The sequence below is a fragment of the Corylus avellana genome, chromosome 5 (assembly GCF_965113065.1).
Source record: "Corylus avellana chromosome 5, dhCorAvel1.hap1.2, whole genome shotgun sequence".
In the NCBI taxonomy this organism is placed as follows: domain Eukaryota; kingdom Viridiplantae; phylum Streptophyta; class Magnoliopsida; order Fagales; family Betulaceae; genus Corylus; species Corylus avellana.
This window is the reverse complement of record NC_142494.1, coordinates 10468448-10487857: the sequence shown is the minus strand read 5'-3', so window position 1 is coordinate 10487857 and position 19410 is coordinate 10468448. Positions and strand designations below refer to the sequence as shown.

At 39.9% G+C, this 19410-nt stretch overlaps 1 pseudogene; it reads right to left on the bottom strand.

Moving 5' to 3' along the window:
• Positions 1 to 1030: 1030 nt before the first annotated feature.
• The window catches only part of LOC148585757 (uncharacterized), a 70469-nt pseudogene continuing 52089 nt past the window's right edge, over positions 1031 to 19410 (bottom strand).

Genomic DNA, 19410 nt, shown 5'->3' with positions numbered 1-19410 from the left:
ATTGACTTTGAATAATTGGTCGGTTTGGGGGTTGTGAACCTCCAAAGCTCCATGAGGGAATACTTGTGTAGCAATGCAGGGCCCAGACCATCTTGACTTAAGCTTCCCAGGGAAGATTTTCAATCTTGAGTTATAGATCAATACCTTTTGTCCTACTTGAAACTCCTTCCTGACCAGTTGCTTGTCATGGTATGCTTTGGTTCTGTCTTTGTAGAGCTTGGCATTCTCATATGCATCACGCCTCAGTTCCTCCAGTTAATTTTGTTGGAGCTTCCTTTTGTCACCAGCTTGCTTCATATCGAAGTTAAACTTCTTGATGGCCTAGTACGCTTTGTGTTCCAATTCCACTGGTAGATGACATGCCTTCCCAAAAACCAAACGATATGGAGACATATCGATAGGTGTCTTGTAAGCAGTCCTATAAGCCCATAGTGCATCATTCAAGCGTAGTGACAATCCTTCCTATTGGGGTTCACTGTCTTTTTAAGGATACCTTTGATCTTTCTGTTGCTGATCTCAACTTGGCCACTGGTTTGAGGATGGTATGGAGTGCCAACCTTATGAGTGATGCCATACTTCTTTATCACAGAGGCAAAGGCATAGTTGTTGAAGTGGCTCCCTCCATCATTAATGATTGCCCTAGGTGTCACAAATCTTGCAAAGATGTTTTCCTGCAAAAACTTCACAACCACTTTATGATCATTAGTCCTTGAAGGGATAGCCTCGACCCATTTAGACAGATAACCCACACCCACAAGAATATATAGATAACCGAATGAGTTAGGAAATGGTCCCATGAAGTCAATACCACAGACATCAAAGAGCTCTACAACTTGAATATTTCGCAGTGGCATTTGGTTTCTGGATGAGATGTTACCTGTCCTTTGGCATCTATCACAAGAACTGTAAAACAAGAAAGCATCTTTAAACACATTAGGCCAATAAAAACCAGATTGTAATATCTTAAGTGCTGTTCTCTTGGCCCCAAAGTGTCCACCACAAGCAAACTGATGACAGTGCTGCAAAATACTCAAGTGCACTTCATTTGAGACACACCTTCGAATGATTTGATCATGGCAGAATTTGAAGAAATTGGGTCATCCCAATGGTATTGTCTAGATATGGCTATTAACTTCTTACTTTCTTGGCTAGACATACCAGGAGGAAACACATTGGTAGTGATATAATTCACTATATCTGCATACCATGGGAGTTGGATATCAACTCCAAACAACTCCTCATCTGGAAAATTTTCATTCAATTGGAGCTCATCTCCTTCCTCCTCGTGGAGTAATATGGATAAGTGATCCGCCACTACATTCTCACTTCCCTTCTTGTCTCTAATCTCAAGGTCAAACTCTTGTAGTAATAATACCCATCTGATCAATCTAGGTTTGGCATCTTTCTTGGCAAAGAAATATCTCAATGCAGCATGATCAGTGAATACAATCACCTTAGAACCAATTAGGTACGACCTAAACTTCTCCGAAGCAAATATGACAGCTAATAATTCTTTCTTAGTGGTAGAATAATTTAGTTGGGCATCATTCAATGTTCTAGAAGCATAATAAATGGCATGAGGTACCTTCTTGATTCGTTGACCCAACACAGCTCCTATGGCAAAGTCACTGGCATCACACATGAGCTCAAAGAGTAGACTCCAATCAGGTGCCCACATGATTGGTGCAGATGTGAGCAGCTTTTTCAGTGTGTTGAAAGCAATCATGCATTCTTTAGTCCATTCAAACTTGGCCTCCTTCCCTAGTAATGCACAGAGGGGTCTAGAGATCTTGGAGAAATCCTTGATGAACCTTCTATAGAATCTGGGATGTCCAAGAAAACTCCTCACTCCCTTTACTGTCAAAGGTGGGGGAAGTTTGGAGATGATATCTATCTTGGCCTTATCCACCTCAATGCCCTTGCTTGAAATAGCATGACCTAATACAATGCCTTGATGAACCATGAAATGGCATTTTTCCCAATTGAGCGCTATGTTGCATTCTTCACACTTCTTGAGAACATTCTTCAAATGGTGGAGGCATTCATCAAAACTAGACCTAAAAACACTAAAGTCATCCATAAATACCTCAATGGTTTTCTCCACCATGTCTGAAAAAATGCACATCATGCATCTCTGGAATGTGGTTTGGGCATTGCATAAGCCAAATGGCATCCTTCTATAGGCGAATGTGCCAAAAGGACATGTGAAGCTGGTCTTCTCTTGATCTTCTGGTGCTATTGTAATTTGATTATAGCCACTGTACCCATCCAAGAAACAGTAGTGGCTATGGCCAGCTAGCCTCTTTAGCATTCGATTAATGAAGGGTAATGGAAAATGGTGTTTTCTGGTTACCATGTTCAGTCTTTTGTAATCGATGCATACCCTCCACCCAGTGGTTACTCTTGTGGGTATCAGCTCATCATATTCATTCTTTACCACTATGATCCCACTCTTTTTGGGCACTACTTGGACTAGACTGACCCATTTACTGTCGGAGATGGGATGGATGATGCCCACATCTAGCAGTTTTGAGACCTATACCTTAACTACCTCCTTCATGTGAGGATTGAGTCTTCTCTGTGCATCCTTGGTTGGCTTTGCTTCGTCTTCAAGGAAGATCTGACGCAAGCACTTAGCTGGACATATTCCTTTGATATCGGCAATGGTCCACCCCAAATCGTTTTTATGTTCTCTAAGAGTTCTCAACAACTTTTCTTCTTCCCCACAACTCAGATTTGCAGCATTGATGACTGGTAGTGTCTTGTTTTTTCCTAAGTATGCATATTTTAGGTGATCTGGCAATTGCTTCAATTCCAGCTTGGGTGCCTAGACAATAGAAGGAACAAGAGAGGTATTAGTAGGCTCAAGAATCTCAAAGGGAGGAGTATACTTGAGTATTTTGGAGAAGCCTCAAGGTGATGCACTGTTTCAATCATGTCATTAGTAACATCTTCAGGTTCTGGCTCAATGTCCTGCCTTGTGAAACTATGGGTGAGGGTGGCCTCCAATGGATCTTTATGTTGGTCCTACAAAACTGTCTCACTAACATCTTGGATCATACAAACATCAAAACATTCTAAATCTTCTTGAGGTAATTTCAATGCATCGAATATTTTGAATTCTATTGTCTCACCATTTATCTTCATGCTCACAATACCCTTTTTCGCACCTATTGTAGTGTCAGCAGTTCTCATAAAGTGTCTTCCTAAGATAATAGGTAAAGGTGATGGCATAGGAGATTCTTCTACATCCAATACAATGAAATTAGCAGGTAAAATGAATGTACCTACCTTTACCAAAACATCCTCAAGTATACCTCTTGGTCTTTTGATGCTTTTGTCTGCCAATTGCAAGGTGATTGAGGTGGGTTGAAGCTCCCCCAAACCCAGCTTTTCATATACAGTGTAAGGTAGCAAATTAACCCCTGCTTCTAGATCTAGCAGCGCCTTTTCAAAAGAATGGTCTCCTATCCTGCAAGGAATGGTAAAACTGCCTGGGTTTGTTAGCTTTGGTGGTAATTTTCTTAACAAGACTACACATACCTCTTCTGTTAAGGCCACTATCTCATACTCCTGAAACATTCTAATAAAGGAATGTTGATTTCTACTTTCCTCAAGGTCTCAAAGATATCCATGAGTTGCATTTCTTTCTTTGGTTTGACTAACCTTTGAGGGAAGGGAGGTGCATTTACCTTCTCCATTTTACTTACCTTGGAAGTTGAAGCTTCATCTAGAGATGCTTGAGGTGGCTCTTCTGTTCCAATGACCTTGCCATTTCTGAGAACTGTGACTGCTTTCAACTGTTGGTGACGCCCTGGATTGGGTATTGTTTGGGCTGGAAATTCTTCCTACTTTCTTTCACTCAGCTCCCTTGCCATCTACCCCATTTGCACGTCCAGTCTTTGGACAACTTGCTCGGTCTTTTGAATGGACTGCTCATGCTTGGCATTTGTTTGTTTTTGATCAGTCATGAACTGCTGTTGAGAAGTCACCAGGGTGTGTATCATATTCTCCAGTTGGTTCAATTTTGACTCTTGAGTTGGCTGGCTTGCTTGTTGGGGATCCTTTTGTTGTCCTTGATTGTTATTCCATGAGAAATCAGAGTGGTTTTGCCACCCTGGCTTGTAGGTGTTGGAGTATGGATTGTTCTTGTAGGGGTAATTGTTTTGTCCCACATAATGTGCTTGCTCTTGATCTGCAGATGAATATAAAGGGCAAGTTTCAGTAGTATGACCTACTTGAGAACATATGGCATATACCTGGAATTGGGTGGCTGGCTGATTGGGAGAGATGTTCTGAGTAGTCATGGCGTTTACAAGCATAAGGAATGCCTTCTGCATAGCAGCCATCTAATTTTGCACTCCGCTATTTTCTTCATTCCTGCCTTTGCTCCTTACAACTTGCCTCCTTCTGGATGGGAATTGTTGGGTGTGTTCACTCAACATCTCTAAGATCCTTATGGCTTCCTCACTACTCTTTTCCATCAGCATACCTCCACAAGCTGTATCCACAATACCCTTGTTAGTATCATCTAAACCTTCATAGAAAATTTGTACCTGATCATCTTGAGGGATGTTGTGATGTGGGCACTTTAGAAGCAATGAATTGAAGTGATCCCATGCCTCGAAGAACAGATCTCCATCTCGTTGTTGGAACATTTGAAGTTCGCTTTTAAGTTGTCTTGTCTTCTGGGCTGGGAAAAACTTCTTCAGAAACTTGGTGGTTAATTCTTCCCAAGTATGGATAGAATCTGCAGGCAAGGAATTGTACCACAGTTTAGCATTATCGTTCAAAGAGAAAGGGAAGAGGACTAACCTGAGTCTCTCTGGAGTTAGGCCATGGATATGTTGCAACTTGCATAAATCAAAGAATTCTTTAAGATGCAAGTTGGGATCCTCAGTAGCTGTGCCTCTGAAGTGAGTCAATGCATTAAGGATTTGAGGAGAAATATAATAGTTGCCTTCCACCTCCGGTTGATATGCTATGCATGAAGGTTGATGGAGGTTTGCTGGAACGAATGCCTGCTTCATCGGTCTCCTCACCCATGGTGGATTTGCCTCTAATGGTCTTGGCCCAATTGGATTCTCTTGCAAATCTTCCATCTCAATTTCTTCCTCTTCTTCTTTGTTTCTAGGTCGTTGTTGAATTGTCTGCTCAGTTTCAGGATCAAGTGGAATAACGGTTGAGGCTTGAGATCGACGACCTTGCATCAACTGAATTGCTTCTTCAGTTAGGCAGCTTCAGTGCTGCTGGTCTGGAAGCTTCCTAGAATTGCGCTCGATTGTAGGTTGGTGAGTTCGATTGCACTGCGTTCGATCACACTTGGCTAACGATGGATTGCAAGCACAGAATGCTAATTTGCAACCTAAAACGGAAAACAGAAAACAAAAAAGTTAGGAAAAACGAAAAATCTTTTTGATTTTTGATAACAACTAAATTTAAAATTGAAAATTAAAATAACACAACTAAAGAAAAATAATTCTAAACAAAAATTCGCTGCAGTCCCCGGCAATGGCGCCAAAAACTTGTTGTTCCACAATTACCCACCTGAATTAATAGGCACATAACTAGACGTTTTACCTGCAAGTGCACGAGGTCAACATAGTAGTATAGTGTGCAAATACTGGGTCATTCCCATGAGGACTGGTGAATCTTGTTTTAAAATCAATTCCCAAAGTAAAATAAAGCAAGAGATTGAATTTAAATTGATAATGATAAAAAGGTAGGGCTTTAATATCCACCACCAATTATATTTAGCGAATATATCAATATGCCAATGTTTTGATCATGTTATGAATATCTAATGTTTGTCAACCTAAGGGCATTGGTGTCTACTCCTTAAACTATTGATTTCTCTAAGCAACGAATTAGGTATGGGTGTCTACTCTAATTCTATTCTTTCTCAAAGGATTTGGCATGGGTGTCTACTAAGTTGTTCTTTAAGAAAGCATAAAATTGTGGAAATTGACAAACACATGAGGCCTAGGGCGTGGGTGTCTACTCCCGGTTCCCCATGTTGATTAACCCAAGAATCCGGTGTGGATATTTTTTATTACTTATGTTAAACCCATGACTCGGTCATCCAAATTGATTTAACTAACTAGTCCATACCACATGCACATGTTGATCAGGTACACACATTTGAGGAATTCATGAAACTAGGTATTAATCAAGTTAGACATCATAACAAGATCATCACAAAGGCGCCAATATTGAATATTAACAAAACATAACTAGGGCTTTAATCTAGCCCTACTAAATAAATTAGCTACACATAGAGTTGATGTTAAACATCTTCATAAAATAAAAGAAAAGAAAGGAAAAGAATAAACCCGAGACTTGAACTTGAAGAGCTCCAATTCTTCTCCTTGCAAAAGCCTCCCTATTCTAGAGACTTAAGTGTCTATTTATAAGCTTTAGAAGTCCTTGACAAACTAGTAAACCTAGGAATTTCGTAGGGTTTCAAAACCTATTACAATTGGAAGTTGAAAAACCCTAATATGGAAAGAATGACCCTCTAGCCGCCACTTGATATGTCTCCTGCGCACGGGTGCGATCGATCGCAACCCGTGTGCGCTTGATCGCAGGTCTGCGATCGAGCCTCTTCTGTTTTGTGCTCGAATGCTGATTGCCTGCTTCGCGCTATGTCTTCTTTGGTACTGCGCTCGATCGCAGTGTCACAGACTCCCATTTTTCCTATCTTCTCTCTTTGAGCCCAAATCTTCCAGATTTACTTTATTTTCTTCCAAAAGCCTACAAAAGTGTGGAAAACACAAAAATGAATTAAAATGACCTAATTAACTTAAACCAAAGGATTAATACATGTAAGTTAAGGGCTTAAAATATGAATATTTTAGCACTTAATACTCGTCCGGTGGGGAATCATGAACTGGAATAAAATAGGAGGAAAACTCAGGGACCTTCTCTATCTTGATGTCCTCAAATTGCTCATCATATAGCTCCAACAGACTTCTCTGTTGGATTCTTAGTAATTCGGGAATAGGAGCTGAAGTTGAAGAAGTTTCAGTGCTTTCTTTCTTTTCCCAATGTATCTCCTCTTGACCTTTGGTTTGCTCCCCATTCCCCTCTTCCACTTGATTTTCAACCACCTCTTCACTCCTTAGTGTGACAGCTTGCGCATGATAGTAGGTGCATTCTTCCTCCACACATTGCTCATTAGGATTGGCCATCAACTGACCTTGACACTCTTCTTCTTCTTTTTCTTTAAATATATCTGATTTTTGCTTGAGATGGGCCTCCATCCATTCAAATGATTGCTCTCGTTCCTCCATGCTGCTGTATGTTTTGTAAAGTCAGCACACTGTTTTTCTAAGGCAGCAATTGCTTCTTCTAAGTCAGACCTTTTTCGAGGAGGTGGTTCTTCTTGATATTATTGAAGTGGAGAAGAATCCGAATGATCATATACGGGAGATGGCCCTTCTTCTTGGTATTGTGGTGGCCAATAGGTGGAAGAGGGCTTCTCTTGATATGCTTCTTCTTCTTTGAGACTGTTGCCTTTCGGTTTGAAGTAGGTCTTCATCTCCTCAGATGCTTGCTATGTAGTCTTAATTAATGTATTTACCATATCTATAAGAGAAGGTGGTTCAGCCTGACATTGCTATTGTGGAGCTGATTGAGAGGAATATGCATGATCATAGAATTGCTGATATGAGTGATGTTGCAATCCATGAGATTGTTGAGCATGAATTTCGGGAGCTTTAGCATGCCATGAGAGATTGGACTGTTGGTTCCATGTTGGTGTACAGGAATCAAAATAGCGGCCGTTCCCTAGTCTAGAGAACGATGCTTTCTTATGCCTAAAAATTTTGTTAGAAATTTGTCTTATTGAAGCACATTCTCTAACATGGTGATAAGTGTCGTGGCATAAAGAACATGGTCCATGGGGTGTCGGAACGCCTCCCCACATGTGTGAAAATAAATAAAATAACAAAAAGTTAAAATAAAAAGGAAAATAAACATGAAATTTAAAAAGAAAACTTACGAATATGCAGATTCGAATGACACTGCATGAAACAAAAGAAAAGAAAAAAAATCAGATCTATAGTTAGTGCAGTAACTGTGCTGCTCTCTAGATGTGCGATCGATTGAACTGTGAGGTGCGCTCGATCATACTCGTCCGCTTGATCGCCATTGTTGGGCGATCGATCGCACCTCAAGAGGCAGAACAGTCACTACAAGAAAAAGAAAAAATAACTAAATTAAAATAACACAACAAAAGGAAAATAATTCTAAACAAAATTCACCGCAATCCCCGGCAACGGCGCCAAAAACTTGTTGTTCACAATTACCTACCTAAATTAATAGGCAAATAATTGGATGTTTTACCCGCAAGTGCACGAGGTCAACATAGTAGTATAGTGTGCAAATGAGGGGTCATTCCCACGAGGATTGCTGAATCTTGTCTAGAATCAATTCCCAAAGTAAAATAAAACAAGAGATTGGATTTAAGTTGATAATGATAAAAAGGTAGGGTTTTGATATCCACTACTAATTATATTTAGTTAATACATCAATATGCCAATGTTTTGATCATGTTATGAATATCCAATGTTTGTCGACCTAAGGGCATTGGTGTCTACTGTTGTGTAAATATCTACTTAAATGAATAGGTAAATAATTGTACGTTTTACCTACAAGTGCACAAGGTCAACATAGTAGTATATGGTGCAAGTACAGGATCATTCCCACGAGGATTGCTAAATTTCCGTTGAAAAATAAATTCCTTAAGTAAAACAGAGATTGATTGAGTTGATAATAATAAAAAGGTAAGGCTTTGATATCCACCATTAATTATATTCAACTAATATAACAATATGCCAATGCTTTGATCATGTTATGCATATCTAATATTTGTCAACCTAAGGGCATGGGTGTATACTCCTTAAGCTATAGATTTCCCTAAGCAACGAGTTAGGCATGGGTGTATACTCTAACTATTTTCTTTTCCTAAAGGATTTAGCATGATATATACTAAGTTGTTCTTTAGAAAAGCATATGTTCTATGGAAATCGACAAACATACGAGGCCTACAGCATGGGTGTATACTCCCAGTTCCCCATGTTGATTAACCCAAGAATCGCGGTGTGGATTCTTTTGTCACTTATGTTAAACCCAGGACTCGGTCATCCAAATTGATCTAACTAACTAGTCCATACCACATGCATATGTTGATCAGGCACACACATATGAGGAATTCATGCAAGCAGGTATTAGCAAGTTAAATAGCACAACAAGATCATTACAAAGACGCCAATATTGAAATATTAATTAAATATAACTAGGGCTTCAATCTAGCCCTACTAAATAAATTAGCTACACATAGAGTTGATGTTAAACATCTTCATAAAAGAAAAGAAAAGAAAAGAATAAACCCGAGACTTGAACTTCAAGAGCCCCTCTTCTTCTCCTGACAAAGTATATCTATTCTAGAGGCTTAAGAGTTTGTTTATAGGTTTTAGAAGTCCTTGGCAAAGTAGTAAACCTAGGGATTTCGTAGGGTTTTGAGACCTATTACAATTGGGAGTTGGAAAACCTTAATATGGAAAGAGTGACACTTCAGCCGCCACTTGATGTGTCTCCTGCGCACGGGTGCGATCGATCGCAGCCCGTGTGTGCTCGATCGCAGGTCTGCGATCGATCCTTCTTCCGGCATGCGTTCGATCGCTCCTGGCTTGCTTTGTACTGTGTCCTCTTGGGTGCTGCGCTTTATCGCAGGTACCCTACGATTGATCGCAGTGTCAGGGAGCTCCAATTTTCTCCATCTTCTCTTTTTGAGCCCAAATCATCTAGATTTACTTCATTTTCTTCCAAAAGCCTGCAAAAGTAAGAAAAACACAAAAATGAATTAAAATGGCCTAATTAACTAAAACCAAAGGATTAAAACATGCAAGTTAATGGCTGAAAATATGAATATTTTAGCACTTATCACACCCCCAAACTTACATATTGATAGTCCCTTAGCAATACAAAACTGAAAACAGGAATGGAAAAACAGAAGTCAAAAGATAAATCCATTTTTCGTGGGATGTACGATTGCATTTAGAGTATGCAACAAGCCTTTTAAACCCCTAGGAATTCCCTAGTGGACGAGTGAAGTCTCGTGAGGGTTTTCGAGAAATGTTACCCACAAACATCATGCAAGAGTTCATGTTATTCCAAAAATTAAAGCATCACTTCTAGATTATGATTTTCATTAATAAGCAAGCTTAAAAAGTTGAACTCCATCTTCACAGTGAATTGGAATCTCAAAGTGCAATTACTTACAAAGGACATGCTAAATCATCACAAGTTTGAAAATTGTGTACCGTGAACTAGAACAAAATTATGAGACTTCCAAATCTTTCCAATATGCAATGTCTCCTTATCTCAGAATTCACTGAAATTCCTATTAGAATGACACACTGGCATATTTCTTTTTCTTTCTTTTTCTCTTTTTTTGTTTTTTTTTTTTTGGTCAGGTTGTGCAATGTTGGTTCCCTTAAGCTTTCTAATTGACCATTGTAGCAAGTGTTAAGTCAATGACTCCCAAACCAGGTGGTTTTAGGGTATTAGGTGTAGAGACACCCCTAAGGACCTACTAACTCGAGTCAAAAAGGCTACAAAACCAACTAACCATGACATTGATTAAATCCAAATTTTTCACCTTTTGACGTGAACACTCAATGCTTTGAAACAAGAAGTCCAGTTACTCAGTAAAAAGCCATCAATGATCATTTATGTATTCTTTTTTCTTTTTTTTTTCTTCTCACTACTGTATATGCCACAGTTTCATCTAATAAGTCATCCAACTTCATCCAAGATGCAAAAACACACATATCAGACCTCATGTCATTCCTCACAAATTATGTGCTAATGTGCTTGAGTGCTCAGATCAAACATGTGATTTTTCAACAGTCCTAAACAAGTAACCAAACTAACAGATTCATTCATCAGATCATGTGTTCAAAATTTTAAGCTCACTGATGAATTCAAATCACAATTCTTTTAGATCAACCTAAAATTTTAGGGTAAACATGAACATGCATAATTTTTTTTTTTTTTTTTAATTTTTATTCTTATTTTTTTTCAAATAAACAAACAACACACAAAACAAATAACATGAAATTGGGATAAAGGGTGTGTGAACATGTGTGCCCATACCCCCAAACTTAATTGACACATTGTCCCCAATGTGTCTAAGTAAAGGAAAGAATGTACCCGGGAGATGGTGGACATAGTCTTGGAAAGCATGGCTTATAGCACACCCCCAAACTTTAATTAAAGCACACTTGTCCCTACGAAATAAGAAAACACACAAACAAGTAAAAAGGAACAAAATCTAAAACTAAATAAAAATTGAACTAAAAACACATTAAACAAAACAAAATAAAAAGATAACGATGGGAAGCTGCCTAAGTGCACTCGGTCGCACGCATGATGCGTTCGATCACACTAACAAAATGCGTTGAACTCACAAATGGAGACCTGCGCTCGATCGTATGCTGGTTACGATCGATCGCAGTAACAGAATGGAAAACAAGACAAACACTAATAACACAAAAAAAAAACACCAAAATAAAATAAAAACAAAACATAAGTGAAACAAAACAAAAGGATATGCTATGGGGTGCCTCTCATGAGCGCTAAGTTTTACGTCTTCAGCCAGACAGTGGTCGTCTCTTAGTGTTGGCCAGAAGTAGATGCTCCATTTTGGATGGATTGGAGTGCCAAATCTTCATCTCTTGGTACCAATTTTACTTCATGATATGGCTTGACTCTGTGTCCATTGACTTTGAATGACTAGTCGGTTTGGGGGTCGTGAATTTCCAAGGCTCCATGTGGGAATACTTGTGTAACAATGCAGGGCTCAGACCATCTTGATTTAAGCTTTCCAGGAGAGAGTTTCAATCTTGAATTATAGATCAAAACCTTCTGTCCTACTTGAAACTCCTTCCTGATCAGTTGTTTGTCATGGTATGCTTTGGTTTGGTCCTTGTAGAGCTTGGCATTCTCATATGCATCATGCCTCAGTTCCTCCAGTTCATTTAGTTGGAGCTTCCTCTTGTCACCAACTTGCTTCATATCGAAGTTAAACTCCTTGATGGCCCAATACGCTTTGTGTTCCAATTCCACTGGGAGATGACATGCTTTCCCAAAAACCAATCGATATGGAGACATACCGATAGGTGTCTTGTAAGTAGTCCTTTAAGCCCCTAGTTCATCGTTTAAGCGCAGTGACCAATCCTTCCTATTGGGGTTCACTGTCCTTTCAAGGATGCCTTTGATTTCTCTGTTGCTACTCTCCACTTGGCCACTAGTTTGGGGATGGTATGGAGTGCCAACCTTATGAGTGATGCCATATTTCTTCATCACAGAAGTAAAAGCATAGTTGTTAAAGTGGCTCCCCCCATCACTAATGATTGCTCTAGGTGTTCCAAATCTAGCAAAGATGTTTTCCTGCAAAAACTTCACAACCACTTTGTGATCATTAGTCCTTAAGGGGACAGCCTCGACCCATTTAGACACATAATCCGCACCCACAAGAATATATGAATAACCGAATGAGTTAGGAAATGGTCCCATGAAGTCAATACTCCAAACATCGAAGAGTTCTACAACTTGAATATTTTGCAGTGGCATTTGATTTCTAGATGAGATGTTACCTGTCTTTTGGCATTTATCACAAGAGCTGCAAAACAAGAAAGGGTCTTTAAACATATTAGGCCAATAAAAACCAGATTGTAATACCTTAAGCGCTGTTCTCTAGGCCCCAAAGTGTCCACCACAAGCAAACTGGTGACAGTGCTGCAAAATACTCAAGTGCTCATCTTTTTGTACACATCTTCTAATGATTTGATTAGGGCAGAATTTTAACAAATAGGGGTCATCCCAAAGGTATTGTCAAGACATAGATATTAACCTCTTCCTTTCTTGGCTAGACATATCTGGTGGAAAGACCTTGGCAGTGATGTAATTCACTATATCTGCATACCATGGGAGTTGGATATCAACTGCAAACAACTGCTCATCTGGAAAATTTTCATTCAGTGGGAGCTCATCTCCTTCCTCTTCGTGGAGTAATTTGGATAAGTAATTTGCCACCACATTCTCACTGTCCTTTTTGTCTCTAATCTCAAGGTAAAACTCTTGTAGTAATAATACCCATCTGATCAATCTTGGTTTGGCATCTTTCTTGGTAAACAAATATCTCAACGCAGCATGAGCAGTGAATACAATAACCTTAGAACCAATTAGGTACGACCTGAACTTCTCCAAAGCAAATATGACAGGTAATAATTCTTTCTCAATAGTAGAATAATTAGTTAGGCATCATTCAATGTTCTAGAAGCATAATAAATGGCATGAGGTACCTTCTTGATTCTTTGATCCAAGACGGCTCCCACAGCAAAGTCACTGGCATCACACATGAGCTCAAAGGGTAGACTCCAATCAGGTGCTCGCATTATTGATGCAGAAGTGAGCAGCTTTTTTTAGTGTGTTGAAGGCAATCATGCATTCTTGAGTCCATTCAAACTTGGCCTCCTTCCCTAGCAATGCATAGAGCGGTCTAGAGATCTTGGAGAAGTCCTTGATGAACCTTCTATAGAATCTGGCATGTCCAAGAAAACTCCTCACCCCCTTGACTGTCAGAGGTGGGGTGAGTTTGGAGATTATATCTATTTTGGCCTTGTCCACCTCATTGCCCTTGTTTAAAATAGCATGACCCAATATGATGCCTTGTTGAACCATGAAATGGCATTTTTCCCAATTGAGCACTAGATTGCATTCTTCACACCTCTTGAGAACATTCTTCAAATGGTGGAGGCATTCATCAAAACTAGACCCAAAAACGCTAAAGTCATCCATAAATACCTCAATGGTTTTCTCCACCATGTCTAAAAAAATGCTCATCATGCATCTTTGGAATGTAGCTGGGGCATTGCATAAGCCAAATGGCATCCTTCTATAGGTGAATGTGCCAAAAGGACATGAGAAGGTGGTATTCTCCTGATCCTCTAGTGCTATTGCAATCTGATTATAACCACTATATCCATCCAAGAAACAGTAATGGTTATGGCCAGTTAATCTCTCTAGCATGTGGTCAATGAAGGGTAATGGAAAGTGGTCTTTTCTTGTTACCTTGTTCAGTCTTCTGTAATCGATGCATACCCTCCACCCAGTGGTTACTCTTGTGGGTATTAGTTTATCATCTTCATTCTGCACCACTGTGATCCCACTCTTTTTTGGCACTACTTGGACTAGATTGACCCATTTACTGTTTGAGATGGGATAGATGATGCCCACATCTAGTAGTTTTAATACCTCTGCCTTGACTACCTCCTTCATGTGTGGGTTAAGTCTTCTCTGTGCATCCCTGGTTGGCTTTACTCTGTCTTCAAGGAAGATTTGATGCGTGCACTTAGCTAGACTTAATCCTTTGATATCAGTAATGGTCCACCCCAAGGCGGTTTTATGTTCTCTAAGAATTCTCAACAGCTTTTCTTCTTCCCCACAAGTCAGATTTGCAGCATTGATGACTGGTAGTGTCTTGTTTTCTCCCAAGTATGCATAGTTTAGGTGCTTCGGCAATTGCTTCAATTCCAGCTTGGGTGCCTATACAACAGAGGGAACAAGAGAGGTGTTAGTGGGCTCAAGAACTTCAAAGGGATGAGTATACTTACCTGAGTATTTTGGAGTGGCCTCAAGGGTATGCACTGTTTCAATGATGTCATTAGTAACATCTTCAGGTTTTTGCTCAATGTCCTGCCTTGTGAAACTATGGGTGGGGGTTGCCTCCAATGGATCTTTATGTTGGTCCTGCAAAACTGTCTTACCAACATCTTGGATCATACAAACATCAAAACATTCTAAATCTTCTTGAGGTAATTTCAATCCATCGAATATTTTGAACTCTATTGTCTCACCATTTACCTTCATGCTCACAATACCCATTTTTACACCAATTGTAGTATCAGCAGTTCGCTTCCTAAGATAATAGGTAAAGGAAATGGCATAGAAGATTCTTCCACATCCAACACAATGAAATCAGCATGTAGAATAAATGTACCTACCTTTACCAAAACATCGTCAAGTATACCTCTTGGTCTTTTGATGCTTCTGTCTACCAATTACAAGGTGATAGAGGTCGGTTGAAGCTCCCCCAATCCCAGCTTTTCATATACAGTGTAAGGCATTAAATTCACCCTTGCTCCTAGATCCAGTAATGCCTTTTCAAAAGATGGTCTCTGATAAGTGTTAAAATATTCATATTTTCAGCCCTTAAGTTGCATGTTTTAATCCTTTGGTTTTAATTAATTAGGCCATTTTAATTTCTTTTTGTGTTTTTCATACTTTTACAAGCTTTTGGAAGAAAATGAAGTAAAACTAGGTGATTTGAGCTCAAAAGAGGAAATGAAGACAATTGGAGCTCCCTGGTACTGCGATCATTCGCAGGGTACCTGCGATCGAGCACAATACCCGAGAGGACACAACATTGAACAGGCCAGGAGCGATCGAGCACATGCCAAAAGAAGGAAAGATCCAGACCTGCGATCGTGCGTAGGAGACTTATCAAGTGGCGGCTGGATTGACATTATTTCCATACTAGGACTTTCCAACTCCAATTTGTAATAGGTTTCAAAACCCTACCAAATCCCTAGGTTTACTACTTGGTCTAGGACTTCTAAAGCCTATAAATAGACCCTTAAGCCTCTAGAATTGGGAGACTTGGGAAGGAGAAGAATAGGAGCTCTTCAAGTTCAAGTCTCGGGTTCATTCTTTTCTTTTCTTTTATTTTATTTTATGAAGATGTTTAACATCAACTTTATGAGTAGCTAATTTAATTAGTAGGGCTTGATTGAAGCCCTAGTTATGTTTTGTCAATATTTCAATATTGGCGGCTTTGTGATGATCTTATTGTGCTATTTAACTTGATTAATACCTGCTTGCATGAATTCCTCATATGTGTGTGCTTGATCAACATATGCATGTGGTATGGACTAGTTAGTTAAATCAATTTGGATGGCCGAGTCCTGGGTTTAACATAAGTAACAAAAGAAATCCACACCGGGTTCTTGGGTTAATCCACATGGGGAACCGGGAGTATATGCCATGCCCTAGGCCTTGTGTGTTTGTCGATTTCCATAGAACATATGGTTTCCTAAGGAACAACTTAGTATAAATCATGCTAAATCCCTTAGGAATGAAAAGAGTTAGAGTAGACGCCATGCCTAACTTGTTGCTTAGGGAAATCTATAGCTTTAGGAGTATACGCCATGCCCTATGGTTGACAAACATTAGATATGTATAATTTGATCAAAGCATTGGCATATTGTTATATTAGCTAAATATAATTAGTGGTGGATATCAAAGCCCTACCCTTTATTATCATCACTTCAACAATAAATCTTTGTTTTACTTTTGCTTCAAATCTATTTTTAAATATAAATTCAGCAATCCTCGTGGGAATGATCCTGTACTTGCATCATATACTACTATGTTGACCATGTGCACTTGCAGGTAAAACGTACAATTATTCACCTATTAATTTAGGTAGATTTTTGCACAACAAGTTTTTGGCGCCGTTGCCGGGGATTGCGGCGAATTTTGTTTAAAACTATTTTCCTTTAGTTTGTTATTTTAATTTTCAATTTTTAATTTAGTGTTAGCAAAAAATCAAAAAGAATTTCTTGTTTTCTGTTTCAGGTTGCGGATTGGCATTCTGTGATTGCGATCAATCGTTAGCCAAGTGCAATCGAGCACACTGCGATCGAACGCACCAACCTGCGATCGAACGTAGTTGCAGGGAGCATCCGGACCAGGCAGTACTGAAGCTGCCTAACTAAAGAAGTAATCCAGTTCATACAAGGTCATCGATCTCAATCCTCAACCGTTCTTCCACTCGATCCTGAAATTGAGCGGACAATTTGACAACGACCATGGGACAAAGAAAAAAAAGAAGTTGAAATGGAGGATATGCAAGAAAATCCAATTGGGCCAAGACCTTTAGAAGCAAATCCACCACGGGTTCGAAGACCAATGAAGCAGGCATATGTGCCAACAAACCTCCATCAGCCCTCTTGCATAGCATATCAACTAGAGGTGGTTGACAGCTATTATATCTCTCCCCAAATCCTAAATGCATTGACTCATTTCAGAGGCACAGCTACCGAGGATCCCAACTTGCATCTTAAGGAATTCTTTGACTTATGCAAGTTACAGCATGTTCGAGGCCTAACTCTAAAGAGACTCAGGTTAGTCCTCTTTTCTTTTTCCTTGAAAGATAATGCTAAACTATGGTACAATTCCTTGCCTGCAGAATCCATTCATACTTGAGAAGAATTGACCTCCAAGTTTCTGAAGAGGTTTTTTGTAGCCCAAAAGACAAAACAACTTAAAAGGAAACTTCAATTGTTCCAATTGCGAGATGGAGATTTGTTCTTTGAGGCCTGGGACCACTTCAATTCCTTACTTCTAAAGTGCCCACACCACAACATCCCTTAAGATGAGCAGGTACAAATTTTCTATGAAGGATTAGATGATACTAACAAAGGGATGGTTGATTCAGCTTGTGGAGGAACACTTATGGAGATGAGTAGTGAGGAAGTTGTGGAACTTTCGAGACATTAAGTGAGCACTCACAGCAATTCTGCTCAAGGGGAAGAAGAGGAATTCAAAGCAAGGGCCTGTATGAAGTAAACCTCAGTGGGGGATCAACCAATCAGTTGGCTACGATAGAAAAGAAATTGGATATGCTTGTCAAGGCCATGACTATTCAGAAAATCTCACCTCTGCAACAGGACCCACCAATCCAGGTATGTGCTGTTTGTTCCCATTTAGATCACACCACTGAGACGTGTCCTTCTGCAGCACAAGAAGAGGTGAATTTTGTGGGACAAAACAATTATCCCCACAAGAACAACCCATACTCCAATACTTACAATCCAGGATGGCGCAACCATCCAAATTTCTCCTGGGGCAATAATCAAGGACAACAGAAAGGGCCCCAACAAGCCAGCCAACCAACTCAAGAGCCAAAGATGAACCAATTGGAGAATATGATACACAACCTCGTGACTTCACAACAGCAATTTATGGCTGATCAAAAACATGTCAATACAAAAACTGAGCAAGCCATACAAAAACTGGAAGTGCAAATGGGTTAGATGGCAAATGAGCTGAGTGAGAGGAAGCAGGGAGAATTTTCAGCTCAAACAGTAGCTAACCCTGGAAATCACCAGCAGCTGAAGGCCGCCACAGCTCTGAGAGGTCCTACTCCTACAAGAGCACTTGAGCTAGATTCTGAGCTCAAGTGTAGCTCTTCACACTAGGAGCATTACAATCACAAGTAGACGCGTTTGAGCAGAACCTTAAGCGCATCTACTCAAAATAGTGGTACTGAAGCCACTGAAGGCAGTAACATTTTCACTCTTATCTTCTTCATCTTACTTTCTTTACTTCACATATGTTTCAATTATCCTTTATGTTTCATTTTTATTAACCTTTACTTTACTTTTCTTTTGTTTCCAAAAAAAAAAAAATTCTGACATTCTGTTACTACGATCGATCGCAACAGGTATGCGATCGAGCATAGTAACTGAAAGGTGGCTCGACACTCTCTGTAAGTGCGATCGAACGCACCATAGGTGCGATTGAGTGCATATGACCCACACATGCACATCGCTGGCCGAATGTGATCGAGCGCAGCAAGAGTACGATCGAGTGCACTCGGACAGCAGGGTGTGCGACTTATTTAGGTCACTTTTTCCCCATGGCCCACATCTTGTCTCCTGGCGCCGCACAGAATCTCCCCAACTCCCCACCTCCGACACTCATCCTCCTCCCATTTTTCACCTAGTTTTCACCAAATCCACTACACCACCACCATCTAAGACCCTTCTCCGGCCACCATACCATCGTCTTTCACCTAAAACCACTTCATACATCCCATTCTCACCCCAACCCTCAATATCTCCGAACACTCATCCAACCTCCAATTTTTTCAATTTTTCTTGCAATTATGGGTGCTTATCCACCCACATTGCCTCTGTGTTGGAATCTTGTGTATTTGCAGGGAGTTTGGGCCATCCTTGGCCGAAGTTGTCTTTGTGGTCATCAGAAGTGCACACCACCTGTTCGACAAAAGTCCCCAGTCAAGCTCACAATGCCTAGAGCTCGTGCTTCATCATCCCGGGGGTCTGACGCCCAAGCCATCTCTCCTCCACCCACTCTTGAGGAGCGGGAGCTTCTATTTGAAACCACCTTCGCCATCAGAGAAGACTTTCAAAACAATGAGGCGACTTAATGGGGGGTTGCCTGATAAGTGCTAAAATATTCATATTTTCAGCCCTTAACTTACATGTTTTAATCCTTTGGTTTTAGTTAATTAGGCCATTTTACTTTCTTTTTGTA